Below are 22,919 nucleotides of genomic sequence, written 5' to 3' on the forward strand. Positions count from 1 at the left end.
TCTTGTGAAATCTCTCCCACAGGAAGCTGGGCTGGCACAGAGCCTGCCTTGGCACTTTGCCGTTCCCAACATCCAAGCAGGACATCGGGCCCTGCCTAAGGAGGCCAAAGCAGCACCACTGGTGGCCAAGTGGCGTGGCCCATGCCAAGTGTCCCTGAGGCCAGAAACAGCCCCCAGCACAGCTGAGCACGGGGGACCCCTCAGCCTGGGCTCCAGGGCTCTGAAGCCCCGGAGATTTGCACTTCCCGCCTGCAGCAGGAGCATGGGAGGCCCCCACGGAGCCTGCACTGAAGGCAGCGCAGCAGCAGCCAGGGCTCCACAGCGGGGCAAGCCCCTGGGCCTGCCCACACATCCTCTGCTCAAATCCTCTGCCTGGGCACCCTCCTTGGGCATCTCCAGCCACCGGGGCCAATCCTTGCTGCCACTGCTTCAGCTTCAGTGCTTTCTGGGCCTGCACTGCCACAGCTGCTGGCGAAGACAACGGCACAATTCCACTCTGGGTCTCAGCCACACTCACACACTGCCCTGCCTGGGATTGCACTGATGGAAAATACACCAGGTCATAGACTTGAACATTTCTAACATTTTCTCTACTCAGCCTTGGTTTGCCTTGGCCTCGGGGAAAGAAATGGTAAAGGTTTTTTTAAGGGATGTTCCACCACTCAGTGGAGATGAGTTTAACATCTCAACACACTGGGAATGGCCCAAAAGATTCCCACAAAGATAACACCCAGCAGCAAACAGCAACCAACACCTACCCCAGACACTGCCCCCGGCAGAGCTGGAGACACCTGCTCTGGAAAAGGCTGAGAAGGAAATCCAGCAGTTCCGACCTGATGAACAGCAGAAGCCAAGAAATCCGGGTCCAACAGGAACCCAAACACTAAAAACTGCACAACTTGAAACGACAGAACATTAAACCAATGGATTTAGATTGGTTCAGACTATATCAAGTTTGGGAACGATCCAGTCAAACCCACGTGTCATGGAACGATTTTCTCTGCTCACCTGGGCTATGTGGGGATGGAATGATTTCTGCTGCACATCCTGGCCAGAATCAAGGAATGCCTTGACTCTAACACTAAACATATTGGTGGAGTTTTGTTTTTTTTTTTCTTGCACTTTCACTGCAAGGTTTATAGCAGTGGAGTATTTTTTGTAATAATCCTTCTTCTATATTGCCGGTTAGGTTTGGGTCAGGGATGAGAGAATGAGTGTTTACTCCGAGGAGAAGAGGAAAAAACTTAATAGCCTTGGAAATTTTTGTGTATGTTTGTGCGAGAGATACCAAAATTTTGGTCTGGGTTTTTCGACGTTCACCTTTAGGCTGCAATTTGGAAAACGAGAAGAGATTTAAAGTTGGCCCTTTCACTCATAAACACTAAATAGACGATTTGAAAGAAAAAATAAAAAAAGCAGCAGGTATTGGGGGGGGGGCCATGTGAGGCTGCTGAAGGCTGCTCTGGAAGAGAAGCTGCATTCCCGGCAGCCAGCAGAGGAGCTTTAGAAATGCAAATTAACACTGCTGGGGCAAAGTGGGGACAATGGACCTGCCTCTTCTTGCCTGGGGCAGGAATTGGGCTGATTCCCTCTGCCCCTCACCCCAAGCTCTGCCTGCCTGCACAGATGGAATCTGCACAGCTGAAGGCAGAGCCCATGGTGAGGATCTCTGACTCTGCCACAGAAATGGGTGAAGCTGCAAAGGGAAACAGCAAATGGAGAATGCTGTGAAAACTTCACTAAAATAAGGGGGGATCACCCCTGTGCCCACTCCAACATGTGCTGGCACTCTCCATGCTATACAGGGAGTATCAGAGCACTGGGGTTTTTGCTATAACAAGTTCTGGGAAATCAGTTGGAATTCAAGTATTTGATGATGTAATTAGACAAAAGCAGTCAATTGATGCAGCCCCGGCTGGAGGGAGCAACCAAAAATGGGGAAAAGATGAACGGCCACCAGAACAAATCCTACAACATCATGGACCAGCCCCTGGGAACCCGAACCAATTCATATCAGGAGACACAGAACCCATTTATCATTTCAATGCCATCATTAGATTACAAGCTGTCCTCAAAATAAGAACTAACCAGACACCTCCAGCTCCTGACCTTCCTGCCGACCCATCCACTGAAATGAGGAACACAACATTTCACCAGGGGATGGGATCAGGTTATCTTTTCCCAGAAAAAGGAGGAGTTTGTGGGAAACTAAATGACTCCAACTGCTGTTGGCAAAGAGACGACAAAGGAAAAGCAGTGAAAAAAGATAACACAGGAAATAGGAGAGCAGTTTATGTATTGGTCCAAACATGGAAAGGATGGGAATGGGACACGGTTTTGTGGCTCCCTGGCACACCATGGGTTAAACGAATGCTGCTTCTCCTCTTCTGTGCTACAGCAACTCTCATCTTTTTACCATGCTCCACACCTTGGGAGTGCAGCTCATCCAGCAGCTGAGCCAGGGGATGCAGGTGGCAGCCAGGCCTCCTGATCCAGAAACGGCTACAAAAGGACAGGGAATGAGGGCACCGAGAATAATCCCAAAACCAAAGAGGACCCGGGAAGAACAAAACAGAGTCAATGAGTGAATCTGCCTGGAGATAGGGCCAGCGACTTGGAGATGAGGAAATAACGGGAGAAACCATCTGTTCCAATAAATGTTACAAATGGACCCAGACAGCTGCTCAAAGTCCCGCTAAACTCCTCAACTTCCCGAAGGACAAAGACCAAACAGAGCCATGAATATCGGCTGTCATCCACAAGGAGGGGTGCATATGAACGAGGACAGGCAGCAGGCGGATCGGGAAGTCTGAACCTTCCAAGTCCCTCAGCCAGTGGGCAAAGGCAGAGGGAGATGCGGCCGGGAAAATGAGCAGCCAAAGGAGGCAGCGTGCTACAACAAGGGCAGAGAGCGCATGGCAAATGCCCCACGGCCTCTCCCTCTGCTCAGCAATCGAGTCACTTTGACAGGACTCCTCGGTCTCCTCTGGCCACAGAAACCTCCGGCGACGGGAATTTCCCCGCACGGTCCCGGCCACGGGGCAGCCACCTCTGTCCCAGCCACAGCAACCGGGACGAGCCAGCGCTGCTCCGGCAGCGGCTCCTGCCCAGGCAGCGGCGGGAAGGAGACCGCGGGCAGCCGCTCCCGCAGCGCCCTCAGCCCAGGGCCGGCACGGGCCGGACACGGCACCGCCAAGCCGCCGGAGCCCCCTGCCGCCCCCTCCGCCCGCAGCGAGCCCCGAGCCCCCGCAGAACCCGGCGCGGCTCCCACCTGCGCCGGGGCCGCCTCCGAGCTCCGCCAATGCCGCCTCCCCGCGCTCCGGCCGCTGCCGCCGCTCCCGGGCCCGCACAGACGCTCCGCCAATGGCGCCGCTGCCGAGCCAGGGCCGCCCTCAGGCCGCCAGCGGGGCCGTGCTTCGCCCCGCTCTCACCAATCAGCGCGCCAGAACCGCGACTGACGGCAGCAGCGGCCAATGGCAGCGAGGGGCGGGCTCTGCACACGGCACAGCCTCGCCCCGCGCTCTCAGGGCCCCCCGGGCTGTGGGAGGGCAAAGCCGGAGATGAGGAACAGCCCTGGAACGGGCCCGGGCCCGGGCCGGCATCGATCTGCAGCACCAACAAACTGCTCCGCACCTCCCGACACGGCTTTCCCGGCCCTGCGCCTTCGCCTTCGCTGGCTCCGGCTCTGCGGGAAGCCCAGCAGCCCCACTTCTCCTGCCCCCTAATTCGGAGCATCAGCGCATCGCTTTGATTTCCCCCAAAAAGGGAAAACCGCCCCAAAGCCCTGTGGGGGAGTGGGGGAGGGGAGAGATTTCTGGCACAAAACTCCAAAAGCTCCGAGCAGGACAATGAGAAGTCAATGAAGAGCCTTGAATGCAGCTTTCCCCACGCCTCCCTCCTTCCAGCTGCTCCTCTTCCTCCTCCTTCATCCCTGCCCTGCCCTTCCCTCCCTCCTCCTCCTTTAACAGGAGCAGCGACACCCTCGGTGCCCCGTTCCCGCAGCCCTGGCAGCGCGCGGAACGAGCGGGTATGGAGCCGGGACAGGTCGGGATAAGCTTGGATCAAACTGGGAGATACTGGAATCCTGCAGGGAGTGAGAGAAAGTTACCAGGCTCATACTGTAACGAACTGGGCTCGTACTGGGAGAAGCCACTGCCGGCCCCGGGACCACCCAAAAACACCTCCCGGGGACCCCCCGATGTCCCCCGAGGGCCAGCTGCGGCTCGGCTTTGGAGCCCTGCCAGCTCCAAACATCCCCCCCAAAAAACCCCAACCCAGGCACCCCCCGGGATATTTGGGCCGAGCTCCCCCTCCCCGGGCACCTGCGGGATGGGGGGCGATGCTCCCGGGGCTGCGGCGACTTCTGGCAGCGCCAGGGCCCCGCGATTCCTTCTCTCCTCTCCTCCGGCCGCTCCCGGCTGCCGCTGCGCCTCTTCCTCCCTCCCTCCTCCTCCTCCCCCGTTCCCGAAGGCCGAACCGTGAGGGGAAAGGGGCGGGGAAAGGGCGGGAACCGTGAGGGGAAAGAGGCGGGGAAAGGGCGGGAACTGTGAGGGGAAAGGGGCGGGGCAAAGTGCGGGTACCATATGGGGAAAGGGGCGGGGCCAGGCCAAGGGCGGGAACTGTGAGGGGAAAGGGGCGGGGAAAGGGCGGGAACCGTGAGGGGAAAGGGCGGGAACCGTGAGGGCAAAGGGCGGGAACCGTGAGGGGAAAGGGGCGGGGCCAGGCTAAGGGCGGGAACCGTGAGGGGAAAGGGGCGGGGAAAGGGCGGGAACCGTGAGGTGAAGGGGTGGGGCCAAGGGCGGGAACCGTGAGGGAAAAGGGGCGGGGCCAGGCCAAGGGCGGGAACCGTGAGGGGAAAGGGGCGGGGCCAGGCTAAGGGCGGGAATCGTGAGGGGAAGGGGGCGGGGCCAGGCCAAGGGCGGGAACTGTGAGGGGACACTCTGTGAGGCGGCGCTCTGCAGACAGAACTGCCACGGACTGAAAATGAACGGTAAAGAAATCAGTAAGTCTGAAAGTTTTATTTGCTATCAAATACATCCCAGCCACCCATCCCCACACAGTCCCCATGTCACCGCTCCAAACTGGGATCCCACTTCTCCTAATCTCCTCTCAACCCCATCTCACTCTGGAGGTTGTGGAATCGAGTGAGTTTTGGGTGGGATTGAGATTTTTGAGGTGGGAACAAGCAAATTGAGGTGGGATTGAGCCTTTATGGGTTAAAATTCAGTGGTTTTCAGTGGCATGTGAGTGGTTTTGAGGGGAAAGATCGATGCCTCTTGGCTTTCGGAGTGCAGTTAAATTGAGAAGAGAAAAAAATTAAGGTCAATAGGAAAGGAGAAGCAGCCGGGTGTGTTCCCAATGTTGATCACAGGGAATGTGGGTCACCAGGGCTGTGCCCAATGTGGGTCCTCCAGTGGGGGATGGAGTTTAGCTCTCCTCACATTGGGGCACTCGCAGCGCTTCCATTACCGGTGGCTCCGTTGGTGTTTGGTCAAGGTAGAGCTGCTGGGGAAGCTCTTCCCACACTGGGGACACTCGTAGGGCCCCTCCCCGGTGTGGATGCGCTGGTGTCTGATGAGGTGGGACTTCTGCCTGAATCCCTTCCCGCAGTCAGGGCAGCAGAAGGGCCTCTCCTCTGTGTGAACCAGATAGTGCGTGAGGAGATGGGAGCTGGTCTGAAACCTCTTCCCACACTTGGAACACTCGTAGAGCCTCTTCCCAGTGTGGATCCTCTGGTGCTTGATCAGGCTGTAGCTCTGGCTGAAGCTCTTCCCACACTTGGAACACTCGTAGGGCCTCTTCCCAGTGTGGATCCTCTGGTACACGTTCAGGCTGGAGCTCTGTCTGAAGCTCTTCCCACACTCCCCACACTCGTAGGGCCTCTCCCCAGTGTGGATCCTCTGGTGCTTCATCAGGTGTGAGCTCCGCCTGAAGCTCTTCCCACACTTCCTACACTCGTAGGGCCTCTCCCCACTGTGGATCCTCTGGTGCCTGATCAGGTTTGAGCTCCTCCTGAAGTTCTTCCCACACTCTGAGCACGTGTGGGGCTTCTCCCCATCATGGAGCTGCTCATGGACCACCAGCTCCGAGCTCTGTCTCGATCTCCGGCTGCCTCCCTGGCCCAGGGTGGGTCTTTCCTCCTCAGATCCCCGCGATCTGCGTTTGCAGCCTGTCCTCGTGCGGCATCTCCAGGGCTTTTCCTTCCCGCTGGGTTCCTGCGTCGTGGAGCCGCTCAAATCAGCCTCTTCCACGAGGTTCTGCTGCAGGGATTTGTCCTCCCTGCTCTCCATCCTCAGCTCCTGCTCTGGGGGAGCAAAGACAAGGACAGGGTCTTCCTCTTCCTCGCCGCCTCCCAGGGGCTGGGAATGGGAAATCCTGGTCTGGGGAAAACAAGGGATGAGCACCTTGAGTCTGAAGGTCCCTCTGCCCGAGTCCATCTCTAGAAGTCCCTGGCCACCTGGGCTCCATAAAAACCTCCCAAACACCAAGATTCAGCCCTGAAAAAGCCTCCCAGGAGTTCCCCGTCCCTGCTCCCTCCCCTTTGCTGTTTGGGGCTCCCCCCTGTCCCAGCTGCTGGGGGTCACGCTTGGATTGGGGGTCCCCCTTCTCCTCGCTGCCCGCCCTCCCCAGGCTGCTGGGAGTCCCAGCAATCCCAAAAGCTCCCCCCTCTTGGCTCTCCCCATTTAGGGCTGCCGGGGCTTTTTGGGCTCCCGGGCTCCCTTCTCCCCTTCCTCTCTGCTTGGGGCTGCAGGGGCTCCAAGGAGTCCCCCCTGCCCCTCTCCAGGCTCTTGAGGGTCCCGCCGATGGCAGCGCTCCCCCCTCTCTGGGCTCCCCACTTTGGGCTCCTGGGGGACACAGGGCTCTGCTCCTCCAGGCTGCCTCTGCCGGCAGCTGCCACCGGGACCCCCAATGTCCCCTTCATCCCTGCCCTTCCCTCCCTCCTCTTCTCCCCCCCTCCTCCTCTTCCCTAACCCCGCCTGATTCTCCTCTTCCTTCCCCCCTTCTCCTTCTCCCTAACCCCCCCTCGCCTTCTCCTCCTTCATCTCTCCTCTTCCATCGCTCCTCCTCCTCCTCCTGTGTGCTATCCTCTCCTCCCTGTCCTCCTTCATCCCTCCCCTTCCATCCCTCCTCCTCCTCCTCTTCCCCCTCCCTTTTCCCATCTCCTTCTGTTTCCAGCCCTACTCGCTCTCCTTCTTCACCCCTCCTCTTCCATGCGATCCCAGTTTGTACTGGGATTTGTATGCTCCGTGTCTGTAGGATCCCATTCCATATCATCTCAGTCCTGTTTATCCCAGTCTCTATGGTCCTGATCCATGTGGTCCCAGTCTGTGCAGTCCCACTCTGTGCAGTCCCAGTCTGTAGGATCCCAGTCCATGTTATCCCAGTCTGGGTGGTCCCACTCCATAGGATTGCATTCCACAGGGTCCCAGTCCCTGTTTTATCCCAGTCCATAGGATCCCAGTTCCATATAATCCCAGTCCAGTTTATCCCAGTCCATAGGATTCAGGTCCATAGGATCCCAGTCCGGGCTATCCCAGTCCAGATTATCCCAGTTCATAGGATCCCAGTCTGGGCTATCCCAGTCCAGTTTATCCCAGTCCATAGGGTCCCAGGCCCTATTCGATCCCATTCCCTGTTTTATCCCAGTTCCATATAACCCCAGTCCAGTTTATCCCGGTCCATAGGATTCCAGTCCATATTTGATCCCATTCCCTGTTTTATCCCAGTTCCATATAATCCCAGTCCAGTTTATCCCAGTCCAGTTTATCCCATTCCATAGGATCCCCGTCCCTATTTGATCCCATTCCCTGTTTTATCCCAGTTCCATATAATCTCTCCAGTCTCTCAGGCATCATGGGGAACTGGGATAACTGGGGAGCACGGGATAATGGGGAAACTGGGAAAATGGGGGAGAAACTGGGGTAACTGGGAGAGTGGGATAATGGGGAACTGGGATAATGGGGGAGAAACTGGGATAACTGGGAGAGTGGGATAATGGGGAACTGGGATAATTGGGGGAACTGGGATAACTGGGATAATGGGGAACTGGGATAATGGGGGGAACTGAGATAATGGGAGTACTGGGATAACTGGGGAACTGGGACAATGGGGAATTGGGATAATGGGGGGAACTGGGATAATGGGGAACTGGGATAATGGGAGTACTGGGATAAATGGGAGAGTGGGTTAGGTAAACTGGGATAACTGGGATAATGGGGAACTGGGATAATGGGAGTACTGAGATAACTGGGAGAGTGGGATAATGGGGAACTGGGATAACTGGGATAATGGGATAACTGGGAGAGTGGGATAATGGGGAACTGGGATAACTGGGATAATGGGAGTACTGGGATAACTGGGAGAGAGGGATAATGTGGGACTGGGATAACTGGGATAATGGGGAACTGGGATAACTGGGAGAGTGGGATAATGGGGAACTGGGATAAGGGGGAACTGGGATGATGGGAGTACTGGGATGTCACCTGAGGACACAAGGAAAAACGACGCACCACAGCTTTGGTCACCATGAAGAGACTAATTTATTTTTTCTGACTCCAATCATTTATAGTTCTCAAAAGGTGCCAGTGGATTGGAAGGTGAACGTGCCACCTCTCCAACGACACTGGACAAACTACCAGTGTATCAAATTTCTCCACCTCTATGAAAGAATGCAAAACAAGAGGTTGTTTACAGAAAGTTGCTTGAGAAAGTTCTCTACAAGAATGTAAATTCAGAAGGCTTTAGAAAATCCTAAGAAATCAGGGCGACATCTCACCCTTCTCAGTTTAAAAAAAGAAAATGGAAAAAGAAAAATGAACAGTGTTCAGTGTCCATTCATGGAGGAATCATCAGAGTGATCACTCGTGTTGTCTGCATCCGAGTCATCACTCAGCGATTCACCCACTTGATGCCTTTCAGGTTGGTCACGGTTTCCATGTTGCCCGTCGGCCGGATTCTGTCTCTGTGGTCGCAGGTCAGGGCGAACACACTTTGAAGGTACCCATCGTGCCCCAGTATCTGTGGACACACAAGCATACCCGCGCCCCGAAGCGATAAGGTCATAAGGACCTTCCCACTGTTTGGTGACTAAATTCCGCACTCGAACCTTTGCTCGAGGCTGATGTGCCTCGTCTGCAGCCTGCAATGAAAAATGATGGTTCAAAATGACAGGGTTATTTGAGTTCTGTTGCACTGTAAGATGATTGATGGTGTACAATGCTTTTTCCAACCGACTGTGCGGGGTTTCACCCTGCATTCCCCTTTTCTGTTTTTGAAGAACCCGCTTCAGGGTACCATGAGCGCGTTCTACAATAGCTTGACCAGTTGGAGAATGAGGGATACCAAACTTGTGTGACCCACCCCACAGCTGCAGGAACTGCCGCACCTTTTGCGATGCGCAAGCAGGACCATTGTCGGTTTTCACAGCAGAAGGTACCCCCAGGACGGCAAAAGCCTGCCGCCAGTGGGCAATGACATCGCGGGCTTTCTCTCCAGTGTGAGCAGAAGCCCACATTGCAGAAGAGAACGTGTCCACCGTGACATGCACATACTTAAGCCGGCCAAACTCGGCAATCTGGGTGACATCAGTCTGCCAAAGCTCCAAAGCCCTAAGGCCTCTGGGGTTTACCCCTGCTGGTAAAGGTGGAGCAAGCACATGGCAGTCGTCACAGGACTCGACAATGTCCCGAGCCTCCATTGGCGTCAGCTGAAACTGCTTCTGCAAGGTATGTGCGTTCTGATGGAAAAACCCGTGCGATGCCTTGGCCTGCGCGAGTGTGCTGAGGTGCTACCCATGCCAGGTTAGCCAACCTGTCAGCCCTCACATTACCTTCTGCCACAAATCCTGGCAAGTTGGTGTGACTCCTCACATGCAAAACATAAAATGGATGAACCCGGGCCTGAATGGCACACCACAATGTCTTCAGTAAATGAAACAAGGCAGGATTACTGACCTCCTTCAACACTGAATGACCCAATCGCTGTGCAATGTCAGCCACATAGGCGGAATCCGTGACCAAATTGAAAGGTCCCTGGGAAAATCTCTCAAATGCCGTAACAGCAGCCCTTAATTCAACCAATTGGGCTGATCCATCCTGATGACCTCCCAGAACCTGCCATTCAGATCCATCCTGCCAGGTAGCAATGGCCTTTCCAGTCTTCCCCGAGCCATCAGTAAAGACGGTGGGCCCTTGCACGGGTTCCTGACTATTTTTGGGCCGCAAAGAAATTTGCGTGGATTTCGCCACCTGCAGTAGCTTGTGGCTGGGCAGATGATAATTGATCTGCCCTGAAAAGTTTACCAGAGCACATTGCAGGGATACGCTATGTGCAAGGCTCCAGTCAAAATCCTCCCGGGATACCAGGAGTATGATCTTTGCGGGATCTGCGCCCATCAATTGCAAACACCGTTGCCGGCATTTGATTATTAAGCGAGCAAGCAACTCAGCCAATTCAGTTGCTGTCTTCTGCGGCCGATGGGGCAGGAAAACCCATTCCAAGATGTGCAAAGGATCAGACCATTTGTCACTCCACTGGCCAATGATACCTGTGGGATGCGAATCTGGATAACGAATTCAGTGACATCAACGGAGAAATCAATGCGATAAACTTGGCGGGCAGAAACAGCCTGCTGAGCCTCCTCCAGCACCCGACATGCCTCAGGGGTCAACGTGCGAGGCGACTTTAGATCAGAGTCTCCTTTCAACAAATCATACAGAGGAGACAGCTGTGCGTCGGTTAGTCCCAGGTATGGACGTAACCAAGTGATGACACCCATCAACTTCTGGGCATCCTTCAGTGTCTTCACTGAATGCACAAATTGCACCTCCTGGTGTTGGATTGTCCGTTCCAGAATTTTGACCCCCAAATACTTCCAAGGAGGTTGTCGCTGAACCTTTTCTGGAGCCACCTGCAGTCCATGCTCATGCAAAGCATCGAGCAACCGAGGCTGAATCCTCAGCAGCTCATCCTGGGTAGAAGCAGCCACCAAAATGTCGTCCATATAATGATACAGACGTGCACCAGGAAACTGCTTGCGAACTCCAGACAAGGCACGAGCCACATACCATTGACATATGGCAGGGGAATTACGCATCCCCTGGGGCAAGACCCTCCATTGATATCGCTGTGCGGGCTCAGCATTGTCGATTGCTGGCACCGAAAAGGCAAATTTTGGTCTGTCATTGGGATGCAAAGGAATTGTAAAGAAACAATCCTTCAAATCCACGATGAAGATTGGCCAATCTGCAGGAAGCATGGTAGGCGATGGCATGCCTACCTGCAAAGTTCCCATACTTTCCATCACGGCATTGACCTTTCGGAGGTCTTGTAACAACCTCCATTTCCCAGATTTCTTCTTGATGCAGAAAACGAGTGTTCCAGGGACTGGTAGAAGGCTCCAGATGACCCTGGTCCAACTGCTCCTGCATCAAATCCCGAAGGGCGCTCAATTTATTGTAAGGGAGGGGCCACTGGTTCTCCCAAACAGGTGTGTCCACCAGCCACCGTATAGGAGGCGTGGGACACTCTGCGCCCTTCTTCGCAGTGGCCCCCATCAAAAACCCGTCCCGATGCGCACCCCCCATGCAGACAGAACATCCCTTCCCCAGAGGTTAGCAGGAGTAGAAGTAACATGTGGCCTAACCCAGGCCGTCTGTCCCTCTGGGTTTGTGATCAGCACAGACCGCTGGCTCACGTAACATCGTGCCGTCCCCCCCAGTCCTGCGACGGATGTCTCCACGGGACTCAGAGGCCAGTCCGGAGGCCAGGTGGCAAGGGAGAGAACTGTGACGTCAGCGCCACTATTGAGAAGCCCGCGGAGGTGAATCTCCGATGGGGTTGCACCGGGGATGGACAGAGTACATGACATCTCGGGACGGTCTTTGGTCAGGACAGCGGTCCAGTGAATTTGAGGCGGCCCAGTAGACCCAAAACCGCTGACTCCACACGACCGGCCAGCTGTCCTGCGAATAGAAGACTTAAAAGGTACAAGTTGAACAAGCCGTGTCCCTTTCGGGATCGTGACTGGGGGGGTGGGTGTGGAAACCATTGCACAAATCTGCCCTGTGAAGTCCGCATCAATGAGACCCAGGTGCACAATGATGCCCTGAAGGGTGGCACTAGACCTTCCCATAAGGAAAGCACTCATGCCTTCACCCAAAGGACCAAAAGCATCCAGAGGAACCTTGTGTATTTGACTAGATTCTAACACAACTGTTGCTGCTGTGCAGACATCCACACCTGCTGATCCACGGGTGCTGGCTGCAAGCTGGCTGAGCAAACCTCCATGGGCTCCGGGGTCTGGAGAGGAACTTGTGTCTGGGCGCGCTTCCCCTTCGCGCTCCGCTTCCCGTTTCCTGGGCCCGGCAGCGCCTGGCCATTAACATGAACAGTTGCCTTACAGGCGTATGACATATGGTCGGGCCTTCCACACCGGCCACACAAGAACATGGGAAATTTTCCCTTCTGCACTTTCTTTCCCTGTTTGGTGCTGGCCCGAGCAGTCCCCCCGCTGTTGTTGCCAACCCTGCGGCACTGCCCAAATCGGCTGCGCAACAGTAGTCTGGGCAGCCGTCCTTTGAACCGAGGGGCTGAGGTCTGCACAGGCCTCTACCATCTGCGAGACAGTAGCCGTACCAGGAAGAGCCCCTATGACTCTCCTACAGTCTGCATTACAGTTGCTCCTGGCCAGGTTCGCAAGCACAATTCTCCTCGCCTCAGAATCTGCTAACTGCCTCTCCACAGAGGCAGTCAGTCTCCCTGCAAATTTCATGAAAGGCTCATCTACCCCTTGGACAATGGTTGCAAACGGCTGCAGAGGAGCAGCCATTTCCAGGGTCTGAACCAGTGCTGCCAAGCCTAGCGTCTGGCACTGGTCAAGCACAAGGGGATCATATCCAGCTGAGGATCAACATAATTGCCTGTGCCCAGCAACATATCAGTGCCAACCGCACTCCTGGGATCCTGTGGCCCCCGCGTAGCATTCTTTTGCACTGCGCTGGCTACCAAACGAGCCCACTTGTCCTCAAAAACGTCAAACTGCACAGGGTCAAAAAGAGCATGTGCCACAGAACGGATGTCGGAAGGCGTCAGCATCTCAGCAACAAGCATGCGAAGCGTCTGCATAACTTCAGCAGAACCAACACCATGCTGGGCAACGGTATCACGGACTTCCTTCAGTGTCTTAAACGGTAAAGGTTGATGTGTGTTGTGAGTAACACCCCTAAGCACAGGGAAAGCCTGGGGACCCCTTGTCAAGGTCGCATCACCCGCCGCGTCCCGTCCCGTGGGCTCCACAGGGACAACGGCAGCCGCCTGACTGCGGGGCAGTGCAGCATCACTTGACACCACGCTCCCCGCAGCATCAGCAGAGCCAGAGGAGCCTCCCCCACGATCCTGCAGGCGCTGCGAGGAGGAAGAGTCGCACATCTCCTCAGCCTTATCTAGGACCTCCTGCCAAAACCGCCCGTGGTCCTTGGGACGCACGGTCACCTGGCAGGGGGGGAGGGTCCACAGGGCCGATGGAGAGGATCCGCGGCCACGGGAACCCACCGGTCTCCCGCTGGCCGCGTCAGCAGTCGCGCTAAAGCTAAACACCTCAGTGCCCCGCTGTACCGCAACCTCAGCCCCCGCGGCAGGCGGGGAAGGCGGAGCCGAACCAGCCGGCAGCTTGGCGGTGCCGCCCGCCGCAGCGCTGGCAGAGGGCACCGCGGCGGACACAGGCTGCGGCGCGGAACGCAGACCCGGCGCGGCGCCCCCCTCCCCCGGCGCGGGGGAGGGATGGGGCACAGAGAGAGACGCGGCGCTCGGAGTCACGTTATCACGGGCCGACACAAGGGAGTCCAGCACGGCCCCAAGGAGCGTCGCACCCGTGCCGCGCAGCCGCGCAGCGGGCACCGCCCCCGCCGGGCGGAGCGGGGCGGGCTGCCCGCCCGCTGGGCCGGGGCCCGAAGGAACAGCGACCAGCGCCCCGCCTCCGGCGGCTCCCACTGCCGCCGCACGCCCAGCAGGCTGCGCAGGCTCAGGCATGGGAGACGACCTTCCCCCGGAAGACGAGCCCGAGATGGAAACGGGCGAACCCGCTCTCGCTGCCCCCAGGGGATATGTCGTAGAAACACCGCAATTTGGACAAAGTGTTGTCACCGAATCAGACGCAATCAGAGGCGAGGACTGATCCACAGGCCCCTCTTCGCCCCCGAGCGCTGGGAAGGCACAAAGAGAGGGCGATTTCTCCCCCGACTCACTACATCTGCGGCGCGGGGCAGGGCGAGGCGGCCCGGCCGGCCCCACCGGCTCACTGCGCCTGCAACGCGGAGCGGGGCGAGGCGGCCGAGCCGGCTCCACCGACAGCTCGCTTAAGGCCAGCGGGCTGGGAGCCCGATCCACCTCAGAGGAGGAACCACCTGCCAGCTCATTGTCTCGGGGAGAAGGGGAAGCACCCGCATCCTGCATAAACTCAAAGTCCCCGTCGTCCACGTCCGAGACAGACGGTTCCCCCAAAGAGCTCCGAGAGCTACCAAATTCAGATTCCGGCCAAGCCGCGTCCACTATTTTCCATTGCACCAGCAGTGGTCCAACGTCCACAGAGCAGTTATCAAACAGGGCGTCCATGAGTCTGACCCCCAACTGAGACCACACTTCCCGGGACATCACCTCCCTAAAGTCAGAAAAGAACCCCTGCTGCCTTGCCCACAGAAACAGCCTTTCAAAATCACTCCAGGAGACGGAAACACGATTCCTCTCCAGGCCATTCCTCCAGAGATCCAACATAAGAGATTCCATCCCGAAACCGATAGAGGTTTCCATCACTAACACAGCAGGCAAAACCCCACAGATCGGGGGGGGGTAAGCTCACTCTCACCCGACCGAAGCTGTAGTACACGCCGGCGGCCACCAGATGTCACCAGAGGACACAAGGAAAAACGACGCACCACAGCTTTGGTCACCATGAAGAGACTAATTTATTTTTTCTGACTCCAATCATTTATAGTTCTCAAAAGGTGCCAGTGGATTGGAGGGTGAACGTGCCACCTCTCCAATGACACTGGACAAACTACCAGTCTATCAAATTTCTCCACCTCTATGAAAGAATGCAAAACAATAGGTTGTTTACAGAAAGTTGCATGAGAAAGTTCTCTACAAGAATGTAAATTCAGAAGACTTTAGAAAATCCTAAGAAATCAGGGCGACACTGCCACTTCCTCTTTTCCACCCTTCCCCCATTTGCCCTTCCACATCCTCTCCCCTTCCACCTCCAACCTTTTCCCAACTCACTTTTCGGATCCCATTCTCCTCTTTCCCACCCTTTCCCACCCTGTTCTAACAATTCCCAGCCCCACTTCCCGCTCAGTTTTGGGGTCCTACCCTCCCCTTTTCCCCACTTTCCCACCCTCTCCCGACTCTTCCTCACCTGCCCCCAACCCTCAGCCCCTCCCGCTCTTCCTTTCGGGGTCCCCTCCTCCTCCTGCCCCTGCAATTTCGGGCTCCCACCGCCCCCTTTTCCCCATTCTCCCCCCTGTCCCACCGCCTCCCGCCCCCCCCGCTCTCCCGAGAGCTCCGCGCCCGCAGCCGGGGGGGCTCCCAGCACCACCAGTGCCACCAGTACGGCCCCAGCTGCCGCCACTCGCCCCATGGCCAGCGCCGCCCAGGGAGCACCAGCCCCAGAGCGGCCGCGCTGCGCTGGCAGCACCAGTCCGGAGCAGCGCGGGCTCAGCAGCGCCGCGCGCTCTCATTGGCTCCGAGCACTTTTGGGCACCGATTGCCGAGGCTCTGCCACACAACCGATGACTCCTCAACTCCTCGCGCTCCCATTGGCTGCAGCGCGTTTTGGCTGCGTTTGGATTGGCTGAGCGGTTCCGGGACGCTGCAGCCCCGGCTGGGGCTTTTCCAGGCACGGGGAGCCTTGGGGCGCTGCGCAGCTGGGAGCTCAGCTGTGCCCAGAAATGTGTGCCCGGCTGCGCGGGGTCTCAGGGGTGCCCGTGGCGAGGGGTGACGCTGGCCCCATGCCAGGCACCCCCCAGAGCCGCTCTGTCCCTGCCCCCCGCAGCCGCACAGGGACAGAAAATGGAACCGAGGATTCCTGCCTGGGGACAAGGAGCGGGAGAGATCCCTCAGCAAATCCGGCACGGGCACAACAGACCCGGCCCGGGCACAGGGAGGGAATTTATTACCAACCAAATCACACCAGGACAAGGAGAGGGGAAAGAAATCTCTCCAACACCTTCCCCCCACCCAACCAGGATCACCCAGAGCGGGGTCACCGGGGCTCTGCCCAACGGGGCTCACTGGGGATCATCCAACGTGGATCCTCCCATGGGGGATGGAGCTGGAGCAGCGCACGAAGCTCTTCCTGCACTCGGGGCACTCACAGGGCCTCTCCCTGGTGTGGAAGTGCTGGTGAGTGACGATCCCTGAATTCCACCTGAAGCTCTTCTGCCATTCCAAGCACTCATAGGGCCATTCCCCAGTGTGGATCCTGTGGTGCTCGGTGAGGTCAGAGGTCCCACTGAAGCTCTCCCCACACTCCCCACACTCACAGGGCCTCTCCCCAGTGTGGATGTTGTGGTGTTCCATCAGGGTGGAGCTGCAGCTGAAACCCTGCCCACATTCCAAGCACTTGTGGGGTTTCTCCCTGCCATGAGGCTTCTCCACCAGCTCCGTGCTCCGGCTGGATCTCCGGCCACCTTCCTGGCTCAGGGGGGCTCTTTCCTCCCCGCAGCTCCCTGGGCTGGGTTTGCAGCCCCTCCTCCTGCAGGATCTCCGGGGCTTTTCCTCCTCCTCCATCCAGCCACACCCTGGGAATGACAAATCCTGCTTTGGGGAAAACCAAGGTGGGAGCACCTTGGAATAGAGGCTCCTCACTGCCCAAGTCCATCCCTAGAAGTCAGCAGGAGTCTTGTGTCCATGGAAATCTCCACTATATCAAGGTTCAGCCCAAAACAACTCTCCCAGGAGATCCTTATCTCTGATCTCTCCACTTTTGGTGTGCCAGAGGTTTCCTTTCCCTGGGATGATGGAGGTCCAATGCCTCCAGGGGTTCCCCCTTCTCTGGCGTCCTGATTAGGGATAATCCAGGGGCTTTTGGGGGGTCCATGGGGTCCCTTCTGCCCTGATGCTCTACTTTGATATCCCAGGGGTCCCAGGGGTCCCTCCTCTCCAGGCTCCCCCCCATTCCAGCCAGCCGGGGTTCCCCCAGCTCCAGGATCACCCCTCTCTGCTCTCCCCACTCTGGGGGGTCCCAGGGGTTCCTCTCCTCTGCTCCCCAGGGGGTCCCCAGGACCAATGTCTTCCCCCTGGTGACCCTGGGCAATGGCCACGTGGATGCCCAAAGATCCCCCAAGGGGCTCAGCTCTGGGGTCCTGCAAGATCCAAACCTACACACACACACAGAGAAAAAAACCTCCCAGGGTTTATTTGGTCTTCCCAGACGATATTTGGGGCTCGATTCCACAATCTGCAAGCTCCAAACACACCCCAATAAAAAAACCCTCTCGGGGACCCTCCGACAGATTTGGGATGAGCTCCCCCTCCCCTCCCACCTGCAGGATGAGCTGGGGGCGATGGTCCCGGGGCCAAGGGTGCTGCGGCCACAGGGGGCACTGGAACCTCCTTTTTCTCCTCCTTTTCCTGCTCCTGCTCCTCCTCTTCATGCTCCTCCTCTTCCTCTCTCCCTCCTCCTCATCCTTCCTCATCCCACCTCCTGCCCAGTTCCTGCCTTCTCTATATTTAGAGTGGAAAAACCTTGCTTTTTTTTGAAACTAGAACACAGATCCCAGATGGAACACGGCTTGCTGGTTTTAGCCAGAAGTGTCAGTGACTAAAGGTCATGTTTGCTCTGCTTTGGTGTCGTCCTTGTTCCTCCTCAGTGTTCAGGCTGGGCTATGGGGTGTCCTTGTTTGCTGCATTTTCAGAGTTCCTCCTGGATCCTTTGGGCAACAGGCTGTGCCCTGGGAGGGCTCTTTGTGCTCCTTTGTGACACAGGAGAACCTTCCAGGCGGTTTCTGCGTGAGCTGCTGCTGTGATGTCACAGGAGCACTGCCACGTCCCCGAGGTGTTCCCGTTGCTGTGGCACACGGAGGCCTCAGTGTCCAGAGTGGCTCTGGGCACTGCTCGTTGCCGGAGGATCCTCCTGCCCGAGGCATTCTCAGCAGCCAGCCCAGCCCTGACGGGTGTCCTTCTGTGCTTGCAGGGCTACAGTCTGCAGACGTGTGCAGCGCAGCCAAAATGATCCAGCACGTGGCTGCTGCAGTTTGCACGCTGTACTCTGTGGCGTATGCGGGGTATTTTTTAACCCACTTGGCACGTAAGTCGAGGTTTTCCCTCGGTGCTGTGGCTTTGGGCTTGCTGTGTGCTTGCTGTTCTTCCTCTGGGCCTGAGCTGACTTTGTAACCAAATTGCCATGAAGACACCATTGCTTTGGGAGAGCTCCTGGCAGCAGCTGCAGCTGGAAAAGGGGGTGTCTGCAGCCAGCGGGGCGTGCGCAGCATTTGCAATGAGCCCTGGGGGGTTCTGTTCCCTCAAGCAGGGAGTCTATGGCAGCAGAGCCTGGAACTGCCTGTCCAGCCAAGAGCTGACCCAGCCCAGTATTTTGTGCTGTTCTCTTGCTGTGTGAAGGGACTGTGGCTCCTGGAGGGACGCTGTGAAAGCAAAATGCTCTCTCGGGGTTGCCTTGCTCTGGGGCATTTCCCACCACAGGCAGTTTTTTTCCTGACAGCATCTGGTTCATGTTCCCTCTTCCCTTGCAGGGCACCTCATGAGTGGATCCCGAGCAGCTCCTCCTTCGGTGAGTGGGAAAGGAACCTTTGGTGTTTGGAATTGTGCAGCAAGTTGTGAGCTCGGCATGTGGCAGCCATGTGCCAGCCTGGGAGGCTGAAGGAAAGTTCCTGTCATTGTCCTTGCAGCAGCAAAGGGATCCCTGGGAGTTTTCTCCTTTTCTGCTGAAGAGCTTTTGAAGAGCTGCAGGTCTGGTTTTGCAGGCAGAGCATTGCTTGCTGGCTCTAGCCATGGTGGAATATGGAATTCCCAACAATAAGGGGCAATGTCGACTTTAGCCCATTGTTAGTTTGAACAACTCCGAACCCAATTTCTGCTTAGTGCAGCTGGATGTGCAGCTGAGGGTAAATAAGGTGATAACTGAGACAGAACTTCCCGTCCCTCACGCTGCCGTCTGTCCACAGGGCACAAAAGCAGCACCAGCACCTCCTCTGGCTCCCTCTGCTTCCAAAGACGAGGCCAAAGAGGAGGAAGGCAGCAGTGAGCTTCCCACTGTTCCGGGGGACGATGGTGAACATCCCTCAGTGCCGGGAGATGACAATGAACTTCCCGCTGCTCTGGGAGACGAGGGCGAACATCCCACGCTGTGGGAACACAACGGCGAGGCTCCTGCAGTGTGGGACAAGGACAGTGGACATCTCCTGGCGTGGGAGGAGGAGAGAGGACATCTTGTGGCTTGGGAAGAGGAGGGTGAACTTCTCCCAGCATGGGAAGCGGACAGTGAACGTCCCCTGGCTTGGAGAGATGATGGCGAACCTGCAGCGTTTTGGGAAGAGGACGGAGAACCTGCAGCGTTTTGGGAAGACGATGGAGAAGCTGCAGCGTTTTGGGAAGAGGACGGAGAAGCTCCCTGTGCTTGGGAAGAGGACACTGAACCTCCCTCGGCTGTGGGATCCTGGGCTGAACATTCTGACAGCAGCACAGCCCTGCAGCCAGAGGGGAGAGGGGAGTGGTGCCTGATGCAGCTGAGTACGTCTGCTCTGTTCCTGTGTGCCAGAGCAGGGTGCTGTGTGTGTGTCTCGGCATCAGCTGCACCCAGTGCTGCTCTGCAGCTGAATGTGCCAGGGTCATTTCTTGTCCTTCCCCAGCTGAGACCAAGGGGCTGACGGCCCCAGGGAGGGGGGCTGCATTCTGGCTCTGCTGCAAGGCGGGGTCTCACTCTGGGAGGGAGCGTCTTCCACGTAGTTTCTTTCAGGGAACACCGTGAGCCTGGCGGAGCCTGCCGAGAAATACCTGGAAGTGGAGCAGATTGGCCAAGGGTAAGTGCACGGCAGTTACTTCTGCACAAGCAGGCCCAGGTGTTGTGCTGGTGCAGGATCAAGTGAGAAGTCAGGAGAGCTCCAAACACCTCCAGACACTGGGGCGCCATCCTGCTGTCCCTCAGTCCTGATCAGAATTGATACCTGTGCTCAGAAGGCACCGTCAAAGGCCCCTGAGGCTGGCAGTGTCCTGCCTGCAGCAAGGAGCAGGACCTGGAAGATCTTCTGTCCCTGGAATTGGATTGCCTAGGCAGGAAATGGGAAAGGATGGAATGCATTCTTTTCCAGTTCTTTAGACTCCCATTGCTCACTTCAGGTTTTGAACTAAAGCTGTTCAGTGTGGACATTTGGGATTTGCTCCAGCCCAATTCCTTGGTGTTGGGTCTCAGTTTTCTCTGGCACACCTTGCATGGCAGAGGGCTGGTGGCTGCTGCGCTGTTGTTGGAAGGGTCGATGCCCCCAGGTGTTTGTGAACGCTGCAGGCAGCAGAGATCTCCTGTCTGGGCTGGCTTTCACTGCCAGGACCTAAAGCACTGCTTCTTTCTTCTCTGCTGTTTTGTCTCCAGGGCTTTCGGAACCGTTTCTAAAGGACTCGACAGGGCCACTGGAGGAGAGGTCAGTGTCAACACGCCCAGCACGTCTGGCAGCTCTCCAGGGCTCTCCCCTCGGCTGGGAGCTGTGGCTGCAGCTTTGGGGGCCAGCAGAGCTTTCCTGCACAGGCTGCTCCTCTGCAGGCAGAGCCGTGTCAGCCTGCAGAGCACAGCTGGGACAGACTTGGTCCTTCTGAAGTGCCCAAAGGAATGCAAGGAGGGCAGCGGTGTCTGTCAGAGCAGGACACGCTGGCTTGGTCTTCATATCTAAAAGTGGGAATGCATCAGTGCTGGAGACTGAGGCCCAATTTATCTTCACCCCAGCCTCAGACAGGAACACTATTTAGCAGTTTTTCCATCCTGCCTTTCATCTTCAAAGGATACCTCAAGGCCTAATGAGGGAGAGATCCTGCTTGGGCTCAGTTTGGGGTTTCAGTTCCACTGCAGCTCTTCACAGAGAGAGAGGGAGAGAAATGAGAAGATGGATGTCCAGAGCAAAGCTCTCTCCTAAACCCTGCAGTTGTGTTTGGCTCTGGGGTCAGTGACAGCCTGTGACAGGGATCACCTGAGCAATGGATGTGTGTGTTTGCTTTGTTGTGCAACCCCAACCAGAGCAGTTGCATCTGAAATCATGACCCAATCCCATAGAACTGCTAAAGGGTTCCCAGCTGTTTTGCTCTGTTTGCACAGAACCAGAATTACCTCCTGCTTGCAGAATGTGTTTGAAATATAATGAGAGTGTTGAGGCCATTTGAGAAGACTGTAGGTGCAGAGAATGTGGTTAGAGCTTAGAGGCTGACAGCTGAGGGGCCATTTCTGCAGAGCTTGCAAGGCCAAATGTCTCTGGCCATGTGTCCTGTAAGCAGCCCCCAGCGAGCAGAGCAATGGGCTGTGGGAATGGCACTTGCTGAGCTCTGGTGTCCCATCCCAAGGCAGTTGGGCACAGCCCTGCTCCGTCGCCCCAAAAAGACTCGCTCCGTGTTTGCTGCAGCCTCCTGCCACAGACTCCTCCAGTGAAAGGTCTGCAATGTCCCTTCAGGTGGCCATAAAGAAAATGAGTCTGAGAGGGCAGAACAGGGAACGAGCTGTGAATGAGCTCCTGCTCCTGAAGAACAAGAAGAACCCCAACATTGTCAGCTCTTTGGACAGGTGAGTGCTTCAGGCCTTATCCCGTGCCCGGGCCCTGCCTTAACCTTTCCTGGCATCCGTAGTCTGTAGCCTGATTTGAAAATACCTGACCCAGCCGTATCTTCCCAAAACAACAGCCTGGCAGTTCGCTCCCTCCATGTGCTTTTTTTGCTTTGGTTTGGTTTTCCCTTCAAGTTGACCCTGTTTTCTGTGTCTTACAACAAGTGCTGATAAACCACAGCAGAAATTATTTCCCTTGGCTTCTTCTTCCCAGCCCTTTCCCATTGCTGCAGATGCCAGGAAGACCAGGTTCTTGTTCCCAGAAATGCCTCGTTTGCCCATTTGTCACTGGCCTTGCCTGTTTCTGAAGGGACTTTCTGAAAGGTTTTCTGACCCCTTTTGTCCCAAGTGCTGCCCGGCCTCCTCCCCTGGATAACCCTGGGAGCTGTGTTGCCTTGTTCTGCAGGGAAGGGTGGAACTGATGAGTTCAAAAGCTGAACCAGCTGGGGGCCAGTGTTGTGGTTCCACATTGATCTGGGCCTTTGCTGAACTGCATTTTTCACCTGCTTGCCATCTCAGGCCTCTCCTTTCTCACAGGGGTCTCCTCCTTTAGACTGTGCAGATCCCAAGGGCTGTGCAGCCTGGCAGGAATGTCTCTCCATCGGATTCTGTCCTCACTGACAAGTGACCTGGCAACAAAACTCCACTCCAGGCTTTTCCATGAGGGAATTGAGCACTGCACATTGGTCTCCATGCCACTACTTTCTTCTTCCAGCTTCCTTGTCGATGGAGATCTCTGGCTGGTGGTGGAATACATGGATGGAGGAACTTTGCAGGACGTTGTCAGACAGACACGCATGGCTGAAGGAGAGATGGCAGCCGTCAGTCGGGAGGTGAGGGATCCTGCCTGTGACTGCCATGCCTTGGACACGATGGTCCTTCCCAGCAGGGCGTGAGAGCAGGAGTGGCTCCATGCTCAGGGCTTTGTTTCTCTGTTGTTTTTATGAGCTGGAGAAGAAAGAGCCCCTGCAGTGAACGGCCTGCCAGCAGCACTGCACTTCTACTCTGTTCTTGTTCTCTTTCCTGCTGTTGTGGCACTTTCTGCCTGTTTTGGATTTGATGTGCTGTTCTCAGCTTTGCCTTGAACCGTTTGCCTGGAGCTTGTCTGCAC

General features: G+C 56.5%; 2 pseudogenes; one reads left to right on the forward strand and one right to left on the reverse strand.

The window, feature by feature from the left end:
• LOC137467577 (zinc finger protein 850-like) overlaps positions 1-6,290 on the reverse strand; it is a 214,022-nt pseudogene extending 207,732 nt beyond the window's left edge.
• The window catches only part of LOC137467576 (uncharacterized), a 441,429-nt pseudogene that overhangs the window by 373,634 nt on the left and 44,876 nt on the right, over positions 1-22,919 (forward strand).

Source organism: Anomalospiza imberbis, unplaced genomic scaffold, assembly GCF_031753505.1.
Source record: "Anomalospiza imberbis isolate Cuckoo-Finch-1a 21T00152 unplaced genomic scaffold, ASM3175350v1 scaffold_69, whole genome shotgun sequence".
NCBI lineage: Eukaryota > Metazoa > Chordata > Aves > Passeriformes > Viduidae > Anomalospiza > Anomalospiza imberbis.